This window comes from Stenella coeruleoalba (genome assembly GCF_951394435.1).
Source record: "Stenella coeruleoalba genome assembly, chromosome: 17".
NCBI lineage: Eukaryota > Metazoa > Chordata > Mammalia > Artiodactyla > Delphinidae > Stenella > Stenella coeruleoalba.
The window spans coordinates 75,516,911-75,532,896 of NC_137163.1; positions in this window are offsets into that span (position 1 = coordinate 75,516,911).

A 15,986-nucleotide genomic window follows, 5' to 3' on the forward strand; every position below is an offset into this window, starting at 1 on the left:
CTTACGACATTTTGCCGGAGTGGCCTCTGGACCTTGCGTTCCGGGAGGCCCCGAGGCCACAGCAGAAATGAGAGTGCAGGCCTGTCTAAGCAGGCCCCAGGGCGGCCCAGAACAAACTCATTCTAGTTCCTCCTTCCACTTGCTTCCCTCTCCTACACGCCAGCCTAACAGATGCCAGCTTCAGCTGGACCACAACCAACTGGAAATGGTTCAAGAAGCCCCCCTGAATGCTTCTGTTCTAGAACTCTTTAATTTTATGGGACTCTGTCTTCTCTCTCACCATTTACACAAAAATCATCTGTTTGAGAATAGGTGTACATAACAAACATACCTCTAGAAAAACTATCAATTGAATATTCGATTGTTTTAAGTAAGATGGAGGGAGGCTAGAAAAAGAGAGAAAGAAGAAGAGAACAAAATTGTAGAAAAGTAGTAATAGGAAAAGTATGATGAGAAAGGTACTCAGGGTGTTTGTTTTCCTCAAACCTTGTAGATGATAAAAAGATGTTTTCCACCACCTTTGAGATGTTTTCATTTTTAATCTGGTTTCTTCTGAGTATGAATAAAGCAGGCTTCAGGAGCACAGGCCCTTTCATTCTATCCCTGGCAAACTGCTTGACTGTCCTTACTGACAGCTGCTTTTTGTTCCCTTATTTTAATTTTTTCAGCTACACTTTTAAAATATAATTCTACACTTGAAAAATGCTTTTTTTTCTGAAAAGCATGATTTTTCTGAAATTTTGCTTGTTAAATTTCCTGAGGATTTCTTGAAAAAGTATTTGTCAGATTTGCAGATTAGCGTTTCCCGTTTGACAAAGCTGAGTGTACAAATGGCAGAGTCAGGGGGATGTCTGGGCTTGCTCTCGATCTGGTGAGCCCTGTCCCAGCTATGAATTTCTAGGTGGTAGATGTTCTGGAATTCTCTACCACTCCTTCCACACCCACATGGGCTCTCTAGGCTACAATTATATATACGAGGCAGAAAATACCTGTTTGAATACTAACAGAAGCAGATGGCTTCTGGACACTTAGAATTCGGAGATCCATGATTTTACATTGTCTGAGACCTTTGCTGTATTGGTTCATATTAGATATTCCATAAATATACCTTAATAATTGCATTTCTTATTATAAGTAGTTGGCTCAGGCAAGGGCAGTGAAGCAGGGTGTACTTTGTTTATCTAGCACCACCCCTCTTTTTGCGGGGGGCGTGTTAAATCACTGGAGAGATGAAATTTAAATCCCTGGCAACTACTTCAAATCCAAGACATCTAGCCAAAAAATACCAGGAATTTTCACAGTGGCTAGTAACCTTCATAGTACATTTTCATTTCATGGAATGTTATGGATCGCCTCTGGTATTTTTGTTGCTGTACCTGTTGCCAAACTGAGGTTCAACTGCTTGCCACTCAAAAGCCAGTATTTCAAGAGGCAAATGTCAGTAAAAAGGAAAGTCACTTTAATCAGAAAAGCTGGCAATCTCGGGAGAAGGCGGACTTGTGTTCTGAGACCAACTCCGAAGGTTCTACTCAGCCATGAGAATTTTTAAAGGGAAAAATGGGGGGAAGAATCTCAGTGAATCACTGAGGCAGGAGGTTGGATTCTGCATCATTCTCCACGGCCTGCAGACTGGCTGACCCTCTTTAGATGTTATCTTGTCCGTGTGATCTGCCTGCAGGATTGCTAAGGGAGCCGCTGGGGGTAGAGAGCTAGTCATTTTTTACCTGCTTCATTCTTCATTCTTACTTCTTTTTAGCTAGGAAAATAATCAACAGGTTAGGCAAGGTATGGTGTAGCGTTCAGGAAAGCGTAAATCGGCATTAGTTTCAATTCTTAGTGATCTCATTCCTATAAGTAGGTTTTTAAGGTTAGAGGGGGCAGAAATGGGAAAACAAGAAAGGGACAGAAGAGCTGCTTTCGTGCCTATCATATATCCTGACATGAAAAAGAGATGTTCTGTTCCTGGAAAAGCAGCGTAAAGAAGTAGCACCATCTCCTGTCACCCTCTTCTCCTCCCAAAGTAGGAGAGAGACCTTAGAGTCAAGCATGCTGCATTGGAAGGGGCTTTGTCATGGATTCTATGAAAACAAGTGGTACCTGAGAAAGTCAAGATCAAGGAAGGCAAGGTGATGAAAAGAGATCAAAGAGCACAGCAGATATTCAGCCGTCGTTTGAGGAAGGTAAGTTGGATGCATCACGTACAAAGGCAGGGAATCAGGTTGTGTCCGGGAAGAGGGTTAGATAGCTTAGATTGTACGGCATCTTTACATTTGTTGTTTCAACCTCACTGGAAGCCCGGAAGGGGAAGGCAGATATTCCCGTTTACAGGTGGTCTTCCTTAGGTGGCCAACATCTACCTCCCAAACTGCCTGTCAGGATTGAAGTCTACGTGGGTGATCTGCTCTTGCTAGAAAATGTCTTTTTCCCCTTTGGGTTTCAGCGACCGCATTTTCTTCCGGTTTCCCTTCTGCCTCCTTGCATACTTTTCATTTCTTTCCTGGGTCCTCTGCTGCTAGCCGTCGCTTCAACATTTACTTCCAGAAGTTCCATTCTTGAGCTTTCATTCATCATACTCAGCGTATTCTCCCAGGGCCATTTTCCACTATTACCTATGTGGCAATGACCCCTAATTCGTATCTCCCAGTTTGAATTTCTTCAAGACTCTGGACCCATATTTCAAAATGCCTATCTTTAACTGAAATTCATCATGTTCAAACCTATATGTAGTACGTTTTTTTCCTCTGACTGTTTTAAGATGTCCTCTCTATCATGGAATTGCATTCCTTTGATGGTGATGTACCTTGGTGTGGTCTTTCTGTTTATCCTGTTTGAGGTATAATGACCTTTTAAATATGTGATTGGATACTTTTGAAAAACGTATGCTCATTATGTCTTCAAATAATATTCAGCCCTCCCATCTCTCCTCCTGAGATTGCAGTTACTTTTATGTTAGATTGTTTAATATTGCCCAGGGACCATGGAGATTCTGTTCATATTTTTTCTTTTTTTGGCCACACCATGCAGCATGTGGGATTTTAGTTCCCCAGCCAGTGATTGAACATGTGCCCCCTGCAGTGGAAGCACGGAGTCTTAACTACTGGACTTAACTACTGGAAAGTCTCTGTTCATTACTTCTTCAGTCTTCTTCCCATTGGGCTTCAATTTCCACAGTTTTTATTGTCACATCTCCCACTTCTATTGCCTTTGCAATTATACACTTGCAAGAGCTATTACTCTTGAAGTAGCTAATCTATTATTAAGTCTATCCAGGGAATTTTTTATTCTGAGTGATTTTTAGCTCTAAAGTTTCCCATTGGTTATTTTTTATACTTTCCATCTGTCTCCTCATTTTATTCATGTTTTATTTTTGAACATATTTATAATGTCTGTTTTAAAGTCTTATCTGATAATTCCAACAACACTGTCATTTCTGGGTCTTTTCCATTGGTTTATATTTTCTTCTAATTATAAGTATTATTTTCGTCATTCTTTGCATGTTTCAGTACCTTTTGATTTCAAGAAAATAAATATCTTGAGCAATGAAAGAATTTTTTCAACACAATTTTAAATTAGCGTAAGAGCGTATGCATTTTCTGGAAGACATAATATTTACTCTAATTTATTTTTAGTTATCTTGTTGAATATCAATATTTTATCATTTGGTTGTTGAAAAAATCAGAAAATTTTGAGACAATAAAGCATGGTCTACAGCTATAGTAGTCTCTTCATTGTCTTTTTTCTTTTAACACTATGACTGATCAAGAGAGTTATAATGAATTAAAATTGATGATTATTCTTTTGAGAATTGCTATGTACTTTTGAGATTATGCATATGTAGTCTAATCAAAATTTCAGGATTACTATGATGCACATGATTTAAACTGTGTAGTAGTCACTGCAGCGTAGAAATTTTATATCCTAGTCTTTTGTTTCCTGAAGGTGAACCTCCCCTCTCTTTATAATTTGCATGAATTTGAGTGGTATATTGAATTTAAAAGCTATTTATATGGTAATAAGCAGAATAACAGTTAAGTTTGTGCCTGAGCTCCATTACTTGTGAAGGCAATAAAAAGTGTTTTCAGCCAGAAAAGAATAAATTTATTTTTGCCCAGAAAGAGCACCAGTTTTCATCTTCAATTCACTCAGAGACAATGTTTAATAACTCCAGCAGTTTGTTGAGTATCGAAATCCTGAAAAAAAATCTCCAAGCAAGTCAAGAAGGTTGAAGGTCTACTTCTTGAGAGAAAAGTCTCGGGCTTCAATGGAGAAAGAGATTAGTAAAGGCTGGAATGCACTGGATGCAAGAGAAGATGGTTAAGACAGCAAATAACTAACATAAGGGCTTCCCTGGTGGCACAGTGGTTGAGAGTCCGCCTGCCGATGCAGGGGACACGGGTTCGTGCCCCGGTCCGGGAAGATCCCACATGCCGCAGAGCGGCTGGGCCCGTGAGCCATGGCCGCTGAGCCTGCACATCTGGAGCCTGTGCTCCGCAACGGGAGAGGCCACAACAGTGACGGGCCGGCGTACCGGGAAAAAAAAAAAAAAAAAAAACTAACATAAAAGTCAACAAAAAAATTTAAGACTTTGTGACTTCCAGGCAGCAAGACAAAAAGTAGCCGACGCCAACCACTTGCTACACAGCACAGTGTGCCAGGGCCTTTCCCTTCTGGGAGGGAAACTGCTTCCTGTCCCTCCCCTTGTGAGCACTGGATCTGTTCTCAAATGCTCACACGAGGTGCGTGATCTAGCTGTAGATATGCAGCAATAACTAGGAGTGATTCAGTTTGGGACTGCTTGAAAATAACAACTCTCGGAAGACTACTTCCTACCCTATGAAACGAGAACTCCACAAGCTTTAGGTAATGTATGTTCATCATGGACAACAGCCATAAGTGCTGTTTGGAGGGGCTCTAATTGTAAGTTATTATCCCATCTCTCAAAGAACTGTTAAAACAGCAACAACACTTTGTGGCAGGTACAGCAGCCCAGAGAGATTTTTCTTCTTTGGGGAGGCAGTGTGGTGCAGTGGTGAGCCCAGGCCCAGGAATCAGCTGACCTCATTCACATCTAGTTGAGTGCCCTTGGACAAATGACTTATCCTCTATGTGCCTCCGTTTTCTTACCTGCAAAATGAGAATAATGATAATATTTCCCCATAAGGCTAATCACAAGAAATGAAGTCCCTGATTAAGATTAGCTACTTCAGATTAGCTGTTAGCTTAGCTAATCAATTAGCTATTAAGATTTCACTTTCTGAACCTGTGATCTTCTGTTTCTCTTGGAGGGTTCTCTTTGTGACCTTCCCTTCTTTAGAATCCGTGTTCAGCGTCATATTGTCACAGAAGGGGAGGTTTTGTTTCCTTGCCTTTTGGAGAGCAAAGATCCTTTCTCACTGGGTACAAGCTGGCTGCCCACTTGGAAGAGATATAGATGCTCTTATGCTTTCTGTACAGGGGGATTAAACACCCTTCCTGTCTTCTGAAGCCCCAGGTTTATTTAATCATTTCACACAGATCATCATAGAAGCCACACACATTTGAGAAAAGCACTGAGCGATTAATAATTATACAAAATCCTAATCTATATACCTAATTGAAGAGGTTGTCAGGAATTGTTTGTAGGTAGAATTACCTGTGTCCCTGTTTGCTCAGAACAATCCTTGTTAATGCCTGTTGTCTGGGCATCTCATTCAGTCAAGTATTTGTCCCAGGATTTTATTTTTTATACGTATGTATAAAAAATATGTACATATGTATATAGTATCTATATATATGTATATGCTTATGTATGTCTATATATCAGTATATATAAAATAAGAAATTTGGTTTTATATATACTTAGAAATAAAAATTTAAAAACAAATAAAAAAAAATAAAATAAGGAACTTGTGATAGGGATTTGACCTTACGTAGTTGTGAGAGTTGGTTAAACAGTCTCTCTGAAGTCTTTGTGCTGACGCCGAGTAACGGGGTCCAGTCCTATCCAAGTCACAGCCTCAAAATCTGAAAACTCACAAGAGCATCCTTAGCATAAACCTTTATTTAAAAACACCAGAGGCAAAAGGAGGATTGGAGGCAGCCGTTAAGGAAGAAGAGTGGAATGTTTTCCGAGGCTGCAGCGGGAGGGGTTCAGCAGAGGTGTAACTAGTTTGGGAGACAGTTGATCACGGGCGGTTCTCTAAGGGGGACGGGATTGTTCTCCTGGATGGATGGCTACCGTTCCAGCAATTTGGGTTTTATCTGGTGAGGACCAGCTGTGGGGCAAGGACATGCAGGGGCTGCCTGAAAACCTCTCAGTCCTTGTCTCCCCTGAAAAGACACCCGCTCACTGAGGGCGAGGATGCATCTCCTCTTGTTTGTGTTTGAGTGACCAACGCGGTGCCTGACGCAGAAGTGGGGCTCTGTGAAGGTGTGTTGCCCTAAAATAACCTGAAGAGAGACAAGGAGGGTGCTGGAGAACAGAGGAAACAATTAAAAAGGAAGGTCACCAAGAAGCAGGAGTGTCTGTAGTAGGATGAGACAGACTTGACTTCAGAAAGGAGAAGACGTCCTTCTTTTCTCTGCGACAGGGCAGCAGAGAAGAATTCACGTCAGAATAAAAGTATCTAGTGTAAAGCATAAAGAATACTTCCTTGGCATTTCTATTTCTTTTTTTTTTTTTTTTTGCTGTATGCAGGCCTCTCACTGTTGTGGCCTCTCCCGTTGCGGAGCACAGGCTCCGGACGCGCAGGCTCAGCGGCCATGGCTCACGGGCCCAGCCGCTCCGCGGCACGTGGGATCCTCCCGGACCAGGGCACGAACCCGCATCCCCTGCATCGGCAGGCGGACTCTCAACCACTGCGCCACCAGGGAAGCCCCATTTCTATTTCTTGTGGAAGTGGGTGTAGGGTGAAAGAGTTTAGCGACGACCGTAACGATGCTATTTGAAAAGCTGGGGAGAAGGGTGTCTTTGGGAGGATATAGCAGAGACCACCTGCAGAAGCCCTGATTTTTGTTTGGGAAAGTCATGCTAAAGGAGATTTTTCCTATGTATATTCCTATCCTGTAAGGAGCTGTTGGTACCTGACGTGCCAAATTATGGCTCGCTGTCATAATGTGCAAGGCCGTCATCACAGAGGTCAGAGAATATCAATAATATTGGTACAACCATTATGGAGAACAGTATGGAGGTTCCTTAAAAAACTAAATACAGAGCTACCACATGATCCAGCAATCCCACTCCTGGGCATATATCTGGATAAAACCATAATTCAAAAAGATACATGCACCCCAGTGTTCATCGCAGCACTATTTACAATAGTCAGGATTGGAAGCAACCTAAAAGTCCATTGACAGATGAATGGATAAAGAAGATGTGGTACATATATACAATGGAATAATAGTCATAAAAAGTAACAAAATTGGGTCATTTGTAGAGACATGGATGGATCTAGAGACTGTCATACAGAGTGAAGTAAGTCAGAAAGAGTAAAACAAATATCATATGATATTGCTAATATGTGGAATCTAAAAAAATGGTACAACTGAACTTATTTATAAAACAGAAATAGAGCCACAGATGTAGAAACAAACTTATGGTTACAGGAGGGAAAATGGGGGAGGGATAAATTGGGAGATTGAAACTGACATATACACACTACTATATATAAAATAGATAACTAATAAGGACCTACTGTATAGCACAGGGAACTCTACTCAATACTCTGTAATGACCTATATGGGAATAGAATCTAAAGGAGTGGATATACGTGTACGTATAACTGATTCATTTTACTGTACACCTGAAACTAACAACATTGTAAATCAACTATATTCCAATTAAAAAAAAAAAGCCACACATTTCCCTGTAAAAAAAATAATAATATGGAAAAGTTGGCTTAGAATTTGCAATGAAGAATCAATGTACAAAAATGTAAACATTTGTAACTGAGCTCCACTTAGGACATCTTTTTCTGGTTGACGGAGAAAATAGTTCAACTTGTGAGAAACTGAATCTACAAATGAATAGTGGTCAGATCACGCTTAAAAATAGAAACTGTGACCCACAACCTGCAGCAACTGGACCAGGAGTCAACCCTTCATCTACAGTCAACAGCCCAGGACACCAGTGTCTATGAGTCAGACTTGCAGGACGCCAGACCCTTATCTCTAGTGACAATCAGGAAACTAGAAAATAACTTGCAACGATCAGCCCAAAATGTCCAGGACTTTAATAACGGACAGCTTCCCTAATGTTTGTGCCCTCTTCCAACTTAGAACGAGCCAGAGAAAGTCAAATATACACCGCTAACCCATGACTAGAAGACCCAGCTTCTAGTCAGCCTGCCTACAGCTTCCCCAGGCCGACAGCCTCCAATCAGGGCACCCCTGCCTGGAGCCTTCCCCTTTTCACTCTAAAACTTACGTGCTGCTCTGCCTGACTTTGAGTCGCTGCCCCAACACAAGTGATGGCGGCCAGAAGAAACAGCGTTTGCTTTGCTTTTTTCATTTGCTTTGTCTTCTCTTATTTCCCTACTTGCCAACACAACACAGTACTGTCACTTCTGATACAGGACTGGGGCAGGTTAGGGTCCACACACCGTCACGCTCAAGACATCTCCCCTTCTCTTGTGCCTCTGGCTGTTTGCTGAGGTGGTCCAGGTTCCCAGAAGTTTCCCTTACTGTCTGGGCATTGGAGATGGGCATCTGGTCTGAGAAGCATCCTCTGCCACACTCTGGTCTCTGCTGAGGCACCTCGTGCCATGGTCTTTGGGTGATGGCCTTTGTTCTTGCTGCGTCTGTGCCTGAAGTGGCCTGATCTCCCCCCACGACCCCCACCGGTGGACTCTGGCTGTCAGAGTCTACATGCTCTGCACTCCCCTGTTCTGACCGTGTCTTTGGGTTCACCAGCCTTCTGAGTACTTCTGTGTCCCTGTGGAGGCTTGCGGGACTCTCAGCATCTTTCCCCTCACCTTGCTGGTGTGCAAGGGACTCTGGGAGGCTGTGCTTGGGCCCATTCATCTATGCAGATATCTGTTTTGATCCCTTACTGCCCAGAGCTCTGGATCACTTCCTCCGTCCCTCTGCCATGAACACGTCCTCTGTTTATGGCTTCACCTTCATGGTAGAAGCAGAAACTCTTGTTCCAAGTTTTGTTTTGTTTTGCTTGGTGTTTTTTTGTTGTTGTTCGTTTTTCGTTTGTCGCCAACAGGACATTGATAAGTGGCTTAGACTCTGCGAAGCTCCCACGTGGCTCCAGCCTGGAGACCAGCGGTGTGAAGCAGGCAGTACGGGCTGCATAGTTAATAGAGAATGACGATGAAACACCCAGTTTGCAGGGTCAGCAGTGGCAAAGCTCGGAAAGGTAACGTTTGATGTAACGTGAGATTCTCTGCCCTTCCTGAGATTCCAGGAGCTCTCTGTTCTCCTCTGATCATTTCTTTTTAGGTTGAAGCTAGCTAAGCTGCGTTCATTTATTCACAGCTAAGGACCCTATCAGATACTTCTGCAACCGTTGTTAATCTGTCATTCAGGACCCCGTGGCCCCAACACATGGGCCAGATCAGACATGAACTGCTAAGGGGCACATCCTGAGAAGGAAGACACCTTGGGCAAAGCATGTAAGTTCAAGGAGAAACAGTTCCATGATGGTAAGAGGTGACCCAAGCACAATTCTGTTGGACTGGAGCAAGTAATGACAGTCGACAACCAGAGCCCATTTGGAGAACGTGTGTGCTTTCCTCAGAGCCTCAGGAATATCCCTTGGGTTTTTTTACAGACACACAGGGTGGGGCTGCAGCTGTGCTATCTGAGTATGAAAGTACAGGATGGAGCTCCCTGATCTGAAGCCCTTGAGGAGTTTCAGGCCCCGGGAGCCACCATGTTGAGTATTGCTTTGTGCCCGGCACTATTCTGAGTACCAGGCATTATCCATCTCATGTAATCTTCTCTGCAGCCTTCAGAAGTACACCCTCACTGTATAGATATGAACATGGAGGCTTAGCGATGTTAAGGTCAAAGTCACATAACTGGTAAGTTTGGAACCATGACACAGAAATGGAGGAAAAGGGAGGGTGGCAGAGATATCAAAGCTCCTGCTTTGAAAAAAATCCCATGTTGCATTTTTTCAGCTAAGAATGTCTCTTTTCATTACAAAGAGGAACATGTCAATGAAATAAAGGCTCTAATAGGGCTGCAAAGCAGACCCCGCCGCTCATCTGAAAGGAAGGTGATGTAGGAGAGAACGGGACTTTGCTCCGTTAGTCAGTGGCCAGAACATGTTATTTCCTGAAAAGCTGTTTTTCCTTCCAGTCTTAGGGACTAGTGATCACCCAGCTGTGTCCACCTCTGTTCATGAACAACTCCCAAAGCCAACCCTCATCCTTGGTAGCCTGTAGCAATGTTGCTGAGTGAGACTGGATGGGTTTTTTGGTGTTTCTTTGAAATCTTAACATCTTTTTTTGGAGTATAATTGCTTTACAAGGGTGTGTTAGTTTCTGCTGTATAACAAAGTGAATCAGCTATACATAAACATGTATCCCCATATCCCCTCCCTCTTGTGTCTCCCTCCCACCCTCCCTATCCCACCCCTCTAGGTGGTCACAAAGCACCGAGCTGATCTCCCTGTGCTATGCGGCTGCTTCCCACTAGCTATCTATTTTACACTTGGTAGTGTATATATGCCCATGCTACTCTCTCACTTCGTCCCATCTTCCCCTTCCCCTTCCCCATGTCCTCAAGTCCATTCTCTACGTCTACATCTTTAGTGCTGCCCCTAGGTTCGTCAGAACCATCTTTTTCTTGATTCCGTATATATGTGCTAGCATACGGTATTTGTTTTTCTCTTTCTGACTTAACTTCACTCTGTATGACAGACTCTAGGTCCATCCACCTCACTACAGATAATTCAGTTTCGTTTCCTTTTATGGCTGGGTAGTATTCCGTTGTATATATGTGACTGGATGCGTTTCAGGGCACCTGCAGTATTCTTTGATTTTGCTGCTGCCCTGCAAGTTCTCTTATCCCCTCAGATGTCAGCCTATCCTCATCCAGGGCCACGTAGAAAGAGGAGGTGGGGATCTGTCTGTGGCAAGCGCTTCTCTGGCCTCATAAGTTTGCTGTTTTAGGGCAGTGGTTGCCAAGCAGGGCACCAGGATTGGCTGGGAACTTAGGTTTGCATCAGAAGCAGTGGTGCTGGAGTGGTCCGGCAATCCGTGTTTCATGCTGATGCCCGCTCACACCTGAGAAGCGTCGGTTTGGAGTCCAGGTTAAATATAAACCCAAGGTCATCTTCTTTTCTCTTTCATATGACAGCTTCATTGAGCTACTATTTACATGCCGTACAGAATGCCCATTTAGAGCACAGAACGCAGTGGATTCTAGTATATCCACACAGCCGTGCAACCACCAATACCATCGCCTCTAAAACATTACCATCACCCCCAAAAGAAGCCCTCTAGTGGCTCCTCCCCCATTTGCCCTTCAACCCCCAGCTCTCTCAGCTCGAGGCAATGGCACTGATTTTTTAATCTCTGTAGATTTGCCTATGCTGAACATTTCATATAAATGAGATCACACAATTTGCAGTCTTTTGTGATTAGCTTTTTTTCACTTAGCGTAATGTTTTCAAGATCTATCCATGCTGTAGGTGTATCGGTCATTCATTCCTTCTTATGACTGAATAATACTCCATTGTATGCATATGCCACATTTTCATCACCCATCCCTCAGCTGATGCATATTTGGGTTTTAATTTGGTTTTATATTAAAACTCTGTAGTGTAATCTCTTCCTCTCCTCATGGAAAAATATCTACATGTGACGCTTTTGTATGTACACACATCAGTATTCTGAATTAATATTTCAGTACCGAGTGGACCGCAAGTATTTAGGAAGGTTCTAACTGCACAGCTTTCTCCCCTGACGGATTTAGAGTCTGTAAGGCTATTCTTAGCACTACTATCACTGCCACCAAAACAGAAATGAATTGAATGTGTGGGATTTAATCTGATGCTTGTTTTCTGAGTTTCCGCTGTGGCCATCAGCGGGGGTAGCCCCATGGGTGCTGGGGGCTGGTGTCCAGCTGGTACTCAGCTCTGGGTCCTGAGCCAGTCTCACGTAGGGAGAGCTTGCATGTCACCTTTCCGGGCCTTGGGATTCCTGATCTTTCACGACACACTGGAAGTTCTTCAGACATTGTGACCCCAAATGTTTGACTCAAATAGTGCAGTAAGATCATGCCCGACTCCCCTGTTCAGTAGCGTGTCAACAAGGGGATTTGAAGACTCTGGGCAGGAGACGTATGTGCCTTACAGGTGGACAGGGAGTTCTGAACTAAGACATCTATACACCTGAAGGGGATGCCAGATGTCAGGGAGAAAATATTCAGAGGACTTTCCTCTCTCAGCAATGCATGGCTGCCATATGAAACTGATACGAAGTCAGGTGACTAGTCTCTCCACAGGTGGACATTATCCACAAAAAAGGCCACAAATGTATCTCTCCAACTGAAAAAAATATTAATTCCTAAGCAACAGATAATAAAGGATACCTCCAAGAATTTATCGGTTATGGACGTGAAACTCAACGTAATATGTTTTTGCATTTTGGAGATTTATGTTTTTAGAGACAGCTGATACGGAAGTCAAATACGTTAAATAAGCAAATTCATCACTGGGTTTTTTAAAAAATAAATTTATTTATTTATTTTAGGCTGCGTCGGGTCTTCGTTGCTGCACATGGGCTTTCTCTAGTTTCGGAGCACGGGCTCTAGGCACATGGGCTTCAGTAGTTGTGGCACGTGGGATTAGTAGTTGTGGCGCACGGGCTTAGTTGCTCTGCGGCATGTGGGATCTTCCCGGACCAGGGCTCGAACCCGTGTCCCCTGCATTGGTAGGTGTATTCTTAACCACTGCGCCATTCCTCTTACTTTTTTTTTTTTTTAATTTTTGAATTTTATTTAATTTATTTTTTTAAACAGCAGGTTCTTATTAGTTATTCATTTTATACATATTAGTGTATATATGTCAATCCCAATCTCCGATTCATCCCACCACCACCCTTCATAACTGGAATTTTTAAAATGCTTTTTATTTGTTCATATAAATAAATAATAGAGAACTCTATTCTACATCCTCATTTAAAAATTGGGATGTAGACCATTATTTTTATTTTTATTTTTTTTTGCGGTGCGCGGGCCTCTCACTGTTGTGGCCTCTCCCGTTGCGAAGCACAGGCTCCGGACGCGCAGGCTCAGCGGCCATGGCTCACGGACCCAGCCGCTCCGCAGCATGTGGGATCTTCCCGGACTGGGGCACGAACCTGTGTCCCCTGCATCGGCAGGCGGACCCTCAACCACTGCGCCACCAGGGAAGCCCTAGACCATTATTTTTAAAAAGACTTCTAGAATTTGAGTATTTTGAAAGCACAGAACCATTTTTAAAAGTCTCAGCTGCTTAAATAACGGCAAGGACTATTTTCTTCCTCCCTTTTAAGTATTTTGGGTGGCTCTTATCAAGAATATCATTTCAGAGTTTGCAAAGTGCTTCAACATGGATTCACGTTTTCCTGAAAGAGGGGTGATCCTGTGACCTCGCGACATTTCAGAGGTCACATCTGATTTTTTATTTTTTGCCACTTGCACAAATATGAATTTGTCTTTCTGGAACAGTGTGAAGCTTGAAGCAAATGGAGAGGAAACATGATTCACAGTGAATTCACTGGTGGAGTCCAGTACGTCACATGGCCTCCGTCTACTCTCTAGAACTTCTGGGCCTTCCTCCCAGCCAGTGCTGTTTGCCCTCCAATCATGCCTTGGGGATTAACATGAGAACATCACGAAACAATGGATCACATCTTGTTGAACAGAGAGCAGAGTGATTTCTTTCCCAAACCAGATTTCCGATTGTGAAACAAGATTTCCGCAGCTCTGACGGGAGATCTTCCCAGATATGTCCTGGGTCACGTCTTATTTCACAGTAGGAAGGCGAACAGCTTACATTCGAAAGTTTTTCTGTTTTCAGTGAATTCAGTTCTCTAGCTGGATTAAGATCTTTGGTTACATCCAATCTCCAACTGGCAGAGGACCAGACCTAATTTTTCAAAGAGAACATTGTCATGGAAAATGTTTTCAATAGTGGATATAGTTTTTCCCAAAGCTGCTCTTGGTAGGTAAGCAGTGGCGTGCCATGGGACAGGAGGACAAAGGATCTTTCTCCAATACACTTTTTATTCTCTGGGGAAGAGATAAAACATTCTTCAAACAGTTGTTTTGGACCGCAAGCCAAATAGTCTTGGAAACCTCAGAGGATTAAATACATCAACAAGAGGAAACACTGAAATTGGGAAGGTCTGTCAGACAGCAAAAGGATACCGCACTAAGAGCAAGAGGTGAATTTCCAGTAGTGACAGGTCACCGTCAGCCCCGGACTCCTGGAGAGTGGCAGGTGGATGTACTAAACCAGTGGTCTGTGTTTCATGCAAAAGTTCAAGAATAGTTGACCATCGAGGCAAGTCAGAGACAGGAGTTAGGAATCTCCAGAGAGAAGGGTGACGAGTATGAAAGTTCGCCCCCAGAACTCGGGGACAGCAGTGCCTGCAGTTGAATACCCCTCCACTTATTAGCTGCGTGATTTGAGGCAAGGTACCAAACATGGGGTTGTCGTGAGGATGAAATGAGATAAAATATGGGAGGATCTTAGAACAGTCACATGGCCCCTAAGGATCTTCTCTCTGAGCCCCTGTTTATGTTTGTCTGATCTGAAGGCTTTTACTCCGTGCTGTATTTATTAGACAGGACTCGCTTGCTTTCTAGAGACAGAAATTAACTCAAATCCACCTAAACAGAAAATAATTCATTGGTTCAAGGGTCCAAGAAAGAAGGTTAGGGCTGAGAAGGTCGGCTGTTGAAATGATGTGGTCATCTCTCTCTCTCTCTCTCAATCCCTCCCTCTCCCCTTCACCCCCTCTTCCTCTCTGCTGCTGTGCTATTTCCTTCTCTCCTTTGATAGACCTTCTTTCTCCACAAAATGGGGAGCCCAGACCCACATTCTTCCAGCAGTGCCCACATGCATGGAACAATCTTCCACACTCACCTTACAGAAAGTCCTGGAAAGAAATGTGATTGCTTTGGTTGGGTCATATGTCCTCACCTGTCCCAAACTCTCCTGTCCAAGGCGCAAGGCAGCATCTGTGAAGAAAAGAAGCAAGGAGGTTGGGCAGAGGAAACCATAGCTACTAAAATCCAGTCGATAAGGACTTCCCTGGAGGTCCAGTGGTTAAGACTCTGCACTTCCACTGCAGGGGGTCTGGGTTCGATCCCTGGTCGGGGAACTAAGATCGACCAAAAAAAAAAAAAAATCCAATCAACAAGATTTATCTGCAAGAATGGGGTGAGGGGACCCATCCCAGGTCAGTGCCCGGCGGTCAAGGGCGCTGACAACTGTCTTGTTCTCGGGTTTCTCACTGTTCTGTCCTGATCGGGGGCCGGGGTCTCAACAAGATGGAGCTTGGCAACCACAGGCACCTCCTCCATTGCCTCAAGCCCAGCCGGCCACTCTTCCCCGCACCTTGCTCTTCTGGGGAGTGTTGGGTCGGGAAGGGGCAGGTGGGCCACAGACTGGACTGCACCCTGTTTTGATGCTTAAAACTCATATCCCTATCTAGTTCCCTGATCCTCCTTCTTCTGTAGACTTCCAGGAGTCCAGGCTAAAGCCATCACTACTCTGGTAGTGTGAGGGGCAGATGGCCTGCTCCCTACTGGGAGTCCTTGGTATTTGAAAAGCTTCTGTGGACTTCCCTGGTGGCCTGGGAAGAGTCTGCCCGCCAATGCAGGGGACACGGATTCGAGCCCTGGTCCGGGAAGATCCCACATGCCGCAGAGCAACTAAGCCTGTGCGCCGCAACTACTGAGCCTGTGCTCTAGAGCTCGCTAGCCACAACTACTGAGCCCACAAGCCACAACTACTGAGCCCGTGTGCCACAACTACTGAAACCTGCGCGCCTAGAGCC